This window comes from Alligator sinensis, unplaced genomic scaffold (genome assembly GCF_000455745.1).
Source record: "Alligator sinensis unplaced genomic scaffold, ASM45574v1 scaffold1213_1, whole genome shotgun sequence".
In the NCBI taxonomy this organism is placed as follows: domain Eukaryota; kingdom Metazoa; phylum Chordata; order Crocodylia; family Alligatoridae; genus Alligator; species Alligator sinensis.
The window spans coordinates 158,492-165,127 of NW_005842401.1; the positions used below are offsets into that span (position 1 = coordinate 158,492).

Genomic DNA, 6,636 nt, shown 5'->3' on the forward strand with positions numbered 1-6,636 from the left:
TTTTGCCCCAGAACAGATCTTTCTAAATTATGGATGAGAGCAGAAAACTAGAGTAGGTTTATGATTAGGAGTCAAATAGGACTATCAGTGCATCTGATAATTCAGAGTAACCCCAATGTAATCACAAGAGAAATTTTAGATATACCTTGGTATAAATCTGGGCAGAATTTGGCCCTAAAGATTAAGATTCATATGCTCTAGCATGTTGACAACACTGCATTTTGGACAAATACTGTTCTCAGGCACAGAAACAAGAATTTGGCCCTTGGCAACTGCAACAATACAACAAAAACCACACTGCGTGATTCAAAGCATTATTTACCTAGATTCACTGTGAACAGCAAGGTGATGTGTGTTCTCTCACATAGCACCTCTAATTTTTTCATTGCACTTGACGTGAAACACATTAGTAGGACACTAATTACATTATAGCTCAAATTTTCCAGCTTTAACTCAATTTCTTAAAATTAACCCACCTCCAAAGGATGGTCGTTTTCCCATTTTCTTTTCTCTCATCTCATTGAAACCTTCCTTAAATGAACTTCCAGAAGGATAAAAGGTGTTTCTTCACACCAATTTCAATGATTTTTTTTCCTAGAGAAAAATAAATTCAAGAGTAATTTTTGACAGGCAAGAAATCATACCCCATGCCTGAAAACAATTTAATTCAACAGAAATGACACCAAGAAAAAATATAAAATTGCTCTGGTTACTTTTTTCGTGCAGTGACAAAGATTATTAGCTTTTGACAAATGACACATTTAACATTTATTAATTCAACTTCCAAGCTAGAATATCACAGCTTCTCTCACTCCCTGGAGGAAATTGTTCATTATATCCTTCAACTATAGGAAAGGAGAACTGACATCACATAGAACCAGTGAATTGATCCCCACTTAGCGATGCACCCCTATTCGGGAAGGGCAGAAGTTTAAATCTATTTCACATCAATATAATTTTAGCATGTGTTGCACACAAGCAATCTTCTAAATAGGGATAGATTTAAGCACATGCATAAAATTCATGTGCAGATGATACCAAGCGGGGGGAGGGGGGGAGTAGTAAATATGCTGGAGGGTAGAGTTAGGATTCAAAGAAACCTAAACAAATTAGAGGATTGGACCAAAATAAATATCATGAGGTAAAATAAAGAGAAGTGCAAGGTCCTGCATTTATGACAGAATAATCCCATGCACCAGGTGTACTGGGTGTGGGTTCTTTTTAGTTGACTGGCTCACCCGTTACGCTTCTCAGAAAATGAGTTTCCCCTGTTTAAACCTTGCCCACCATGACTTGTATTTGCAAGTACTATCCCAGTGAGGAGTTTTGTCATGAGCAGCAATGCTCGAGTTGATGCTGACAGGCTGGCTTGGGTACAAGGGTGGTTGCCTGGCAGGGTTGCCTGGCAGGTAGCCCCACATTGAAGTACCCTCATGCCTCAGATCATGAACAACGCATGGCCCCAGAGGCTGGGGGGGGCACAGCGACTGCCCGCAGGCAGCAGTGTCAGGGGCATGACGGCGGTGAGCATAGAGCTCCTACAGGTGGCAGCAGCAGTGTCGGCAGTGGGGTGACGAGAGATGACTGCCCACAGGTGCCACCGGCAGCAGCGATAGCCAATTGCAGGGGGTGCACCGCCAATCTCAGGGGGTGCACGTGCACCCATGTGCACCCCCTACACATCGCCAATGCCCCAGGCAGCCCCTCCACAGCACACTCACATCAGTCAGAGCAGCCCTGGGCTGGCAGGCTGACCCTCAGAGCCCACTGCCAGCATGGACTGCTCTGACCAGCATCCATGTGCTGCACATGAATAAACTCCAGAGCTAATTGCTCCAAAGTTATTTGTTCCTGGGTACACATTTAAACAGCATGCCTGGAAGAGATAACTCCAGAGTGATAGGCTCTGGAGTTTATTCACATACACTAATTGCACGTTTAGACATGCCTAGTTTTTTCAAATTTGTTTCTCACTTCCATAGGCTCAGGGAGAGCTGGGTCTGAGAGTAAGGAGCAGGGAAGGAGGTGCCTAAACCCTCAGATTTATTTTACCTACTTTAGCAGTGGGAGAGGGATAAATTCAAGGCAAACCTCCAATAATTAGATGGAAAAGTATATCAAATTCATAACTTTTCCATATAAAGTATCTGGTTATTGGGGGTTTTCTTATAACCAATGTCCCCTTATATTCAACTAAATATGGTATTTCTCTTTGAATAGGATTGAGGGCAAGCAGTGAACATTAATTAAGTAGACATTAACAAGTATTAGCACTATAGGCTATTATTAGAGAACAAAACCAAGTTTATGTAACTCTAATCCACTGAATGGATCATTTATTTTGAGTCTGATGCCCAAGCTCCATTCTCCACTAAGAGCAAGAGGATTTGATTATGAAATAAATCTGATGGATGTTAAAGTACAATTATGCTAAACGATTTTTCAAATGATCCAGACAATGTCTTTCTTTTCTTCAGTAATAATAAGTTATAAAGTCATATTGTATGCCAGAAATATACTGAGCAGATTATTAAACTAGCTCTAGGCAGTGATGGCTGGAAAACTAATTTTACTGGGGCTTCTAATATTTCACATCCATTTAAAAAGAGCAATAGAACAAATAAACACCACGCCAGATGTTCAGTGTCAAAGCGACTGAGTTCTATTTCAGCTGAGCCTAGCAATTCTTGCAGGGCATCATGGGAGATGACATCTCTTGCAGGGCAGCAGATGAAATCAGGTGTTGAGCACAGAGGGAGCACAATTTACTCTAAACAGTTTTATTGGTCTCAGCAAAAAATTGTTTCATGGAGAGAAAAAAAATAATAATCCTCCTTGCAAACAAAGATGTTAATAACTTTACAAGATAAATGCTTGCCTTCCTCTAGACATTAAGCCATTTTTTTTGTGCAGGCTTTGCAAAATTTGTAAACTGAATTAAAGAACAATTTTCTATGTCTTTGATATAATAACTATGAAAATGCACTATGAAGTATGCACAGATCTGCAGGGGAGGTGTAAACGTAGCTAGTGTTTAATTGGCAAACAGTAGTGATAGGGCCGGGGGGAGGAGAGGGGAGTTTTTGCATCTATTTATTGCCTTCCCATTTTTATCTTCTCTTCATGCCTCCTTGAGATAAAGGAAAACAGAGTTGACATCTATGCAACAACCAGAGTATGAAACAACTACTAGTAAACAAGTCACCAAGCTATTTACAAGCTAGTACTAGTAGTCAAAATATATCTCTGCTATCATAAGTCATCAGTGTCATGATATAAATCTTTTTTTCCATGAGGCATATCAATAGGTACTAAGCAACCTGGAAATAAGGAAAAAATAAAAAAGGAAGAGATTGCTGCCTAATTTAAAGTCACAGACACTACTGTTCTCCATCTGGGATCAATTAGGTACCATAGAGTCAAGTCTGAAAATGTATATGCACATGGAAGAATCACTTGATCATGCTGAAAGTAGTTATTTAAAAATTACTAATGTTGACTTCAATGCAGCTACTCACATTAGGAAGTTAGTCACTTGTTCAAATATTTGTAGGTTCAAGATGTGTAGGTGGTTGGTAGAAGAGGCATAACAAGCAATTCCTGTACCTTGGGTGGCCGTGGTGGCAGTCGCAGCAATGGTGGCTGAGCAAGCAACAGTAGCAACTGCCATTCTTGTGCCCCTTCTAAATTGGTGCCCTTGCTGGTGCAAAATTAGCAAAATTAGAAAATGATAAAGATTTAAGATTAAGTCTTTAAGATATATATATACATTGGTTTTTTTCAATTGGAATCTTCATGCTTGTCTGTTGGATTTAAATGGGAATATTTGCCACCATATGAATATCAAGAAGCAACGTGACTTACTAACCCTCCAGTAATGCTACTGGTTAGTAGACAAGGTTCTTTGGGTAAATCTGATATCTTTTATTAGACTAACTCAAATACTTGGAAAATTCTTCCTTACAAGCTTTCAGGTACAAATACCCTTCATCAGGAAGCATTTGCAGTTGGTCTGTGCTCTTCCTGGATGGAATAATAAAGAAACCAGAAGCTGTTATGCATGTGAGAAAGCCAGTCAGTGAAAATGTAAATTGAGGTAGTCAATGGGTGAGAGAAGGGGAGAGGGGGAGAGGGAGGAAATGAATGTAGCTAGTAAATAGTAGAGAGGTACCTGGGGAGTCAGATATTAGGCAGTTTATAATGTGTCATGAATCCAATGCCTATATTTAGTCCATGATTTTTTGTATCCAGTAGGCTGATGAAGTGAAGCTTGTAGGCTCATCCATGAAAGGTGTTTTGTAAATTCCCTTTGAGGATTAGCACTGTGAGATTGGAGAGAGAGTGGTTTTCTTGTGAGAAATGTGCCCCCACAGGTAATTGGGTATTCTCATCTTTGACAGATTTTCAGTGTACGTTCATTCTGATGTGCAGTTGTTGTTTGGTCTCTCCTACATATTTTCCATCAGGGCATTTGGTGCATTGGATGAGATATATGACATTTCTGGAGGTACAGGTGTAGGACCCAGGAATGTTGATGGTTCTGTTATAGGGCACAGTAATTGTCAGGGGGGTGGAAATATGTTGGCAGGTTTTACATTTTTTGTCATGGCATGGTCTGGATCTATTCAGTGTGTTTTGGGTCATAGTAAGTTTGCTTCTGGTGATGAGGTTGGTGAGGTTCGGTGCCTGTTTAAAGGCTAGGATGGGTGGTTCTGGGAAGATCTCTTTAAGAATTGGGTCTTCTTCTAGTATGGGTTGCAATTGTCTGAGGATTTTCCACATAGGTTCCAGGGAGGGGTGTTATTTCATAATCAGTGGTGTGCAATTCATGGGGATTTTCTTTCTGCACTGCAGCTGTTCTCCATGTTCTTTCTGAGTGGTTCTTTCAAAAGTGTGCTCTCTCTCTGGAGGAGTGTCCTTGTTGAGTGAAAGCCCTTTTGAGATTTGTGAGGTGATGATCACCGGTGTTCTCCTCAGTGTAAATGTGGTGGTATTGGAGGGCTACCTCAATTTACATTTTCACTGACTGTTTTTCTCACATGCATACCCGTCTCTGGTTTCTTTATTATTTCATCCAGGAGGAGCACAGACCAACTGCAGATGCTTCCTCAGCCTGATGAAGGGTATTTGTACCCGAAAGCTTGTAAAGAAGAATGTTTCCAACTATTTGAGTTGGTCTAATAAAAGGTTTACACAAAGAACCTTGTCTGCCTATGCCTTAGACCAACATGGCTACAACCTATACCCCTGAAACTGGTTGGTAGATGCATTTAAGCAAGCAAACACTGGTAACCAGACAAAGTGACATTTTCTAGGCACATGAAAGAAATTTAGGAATCCAGAGAATGCAAATGTAATACTTACCAAGTCTTGTCCTCGCACTCTCTTTAACACTGTCTAAGGATTTTCTCAGGCAAAAATGTACTTGGACTGTTACTTCTCTTTGTGGGATTTGGAATTAACATCAATACTGTATTTAATGTGTGTAGAATTGGGTGTTCAAGAAACACATTTTGGTTTCCCAGCTCCCTGAAGTTTTTTATTTTAGGCTATAAAGCAAATTAGGAAATATTTCTTTTAGGCCAGCTGGCAGCTCATCTCTCTACCATTTTTGGTTGCATTGTTCTGAATTCCTGCTATTGGAGTACATGTATATACAAGCACTCACACTAAACAGGTATTAAAGAAAAAGAGACTAAATAGGTAGAGCAAAATGAAGTACCTCGGTGATAAAATACATGCACAAATCATTTCCATATTGACCTGCTAAATGTCAAATACTTTGGGTGCATCTACATGTGCAATTAATGTGCATGAATAAGTTCTGGAGTATATTGCCCCAGAGTTTATTCATGCACAGCACACTAAGCCCGGTCAGAGCAGCCCCAGCTGGCAAAAGCCCAGAGCTGCTCCCACTGGGCTTAGTGTGCTGTGGAAGGGCTGGCTGGGGCATGACAGTGCTTCAGCATAGAGCTAACTGGAGGGCAGCCCCTAGAACAAAACATGCTCATGCCTCAGTCAGTTGGGCTGCACCTACATGTGCACTGCTGTGAATTAAAAACTCCAGAGCAGACTAGTACTTATACTGTACTATTACTAGCCTGCTCTGGAGTTTATTAGTATCATGCACTCTAATAAGGGCACACATGTAATGCAGAAACATTTATTAGTTAGTTAGGCAGCTCTACAGTAAACTTCATGTAGATGCACCCTGTTTGAATTTAGATACTGCTGGGACTGGCCTAGAACCAAATAACCTGTGAAAGAAAGGGTAGTAATTTGTGAGATTGATATTATAGTCATAATAGTACAGTAATATAATAATAAAGCCTGACTGAAGACCAGTCAAGGCAAAGGACTGCCTTTGAAAATCAGCCTTAAGCATTCATGTACATATGAATTCTGTTTCAAATGGCAAACAAAATATATGATGGCTGGATTTAAAAATGCAGAAAAAGGAAGAAAAGGAGTGTCTGTAACAACAATTTTCATGCGGTTTCATCTGACTGACAGTTTATTTCTTGTGTTTTTCACTGACAGCAGTTAGGAGCAGACAGAACTGAAAAAAGAGAATGATGTCCCAATAACAAGTGAGAAATGGGTCAATAATGAAAAGTCACGGAATGCAGGGAAAGA

At 40.2% G+C, this 6,636-nt stretch overlaps 1 long non-coding RNA gene across 1 annotated transcript in view; it reads right to left on the bottom strand.

Moving 5' to 3' along the window:
- Positions 1 to 483: 483 nt before the first annotated feature.
- Positions 484 to 6,636, bottom strand: part of LOC112551281 — a 190,577-nt gene continuing 184,424 nt past the window's right edge. The window contains exon 6 of the long non-coding RNA XR_003095551.1: positions 484 to 594. This is a non-coding gene — a long non-coding RNA (uncharacterized LOC112551281). The remainder of the gene's footprint in view (positions 595 to 6,636) is intronic.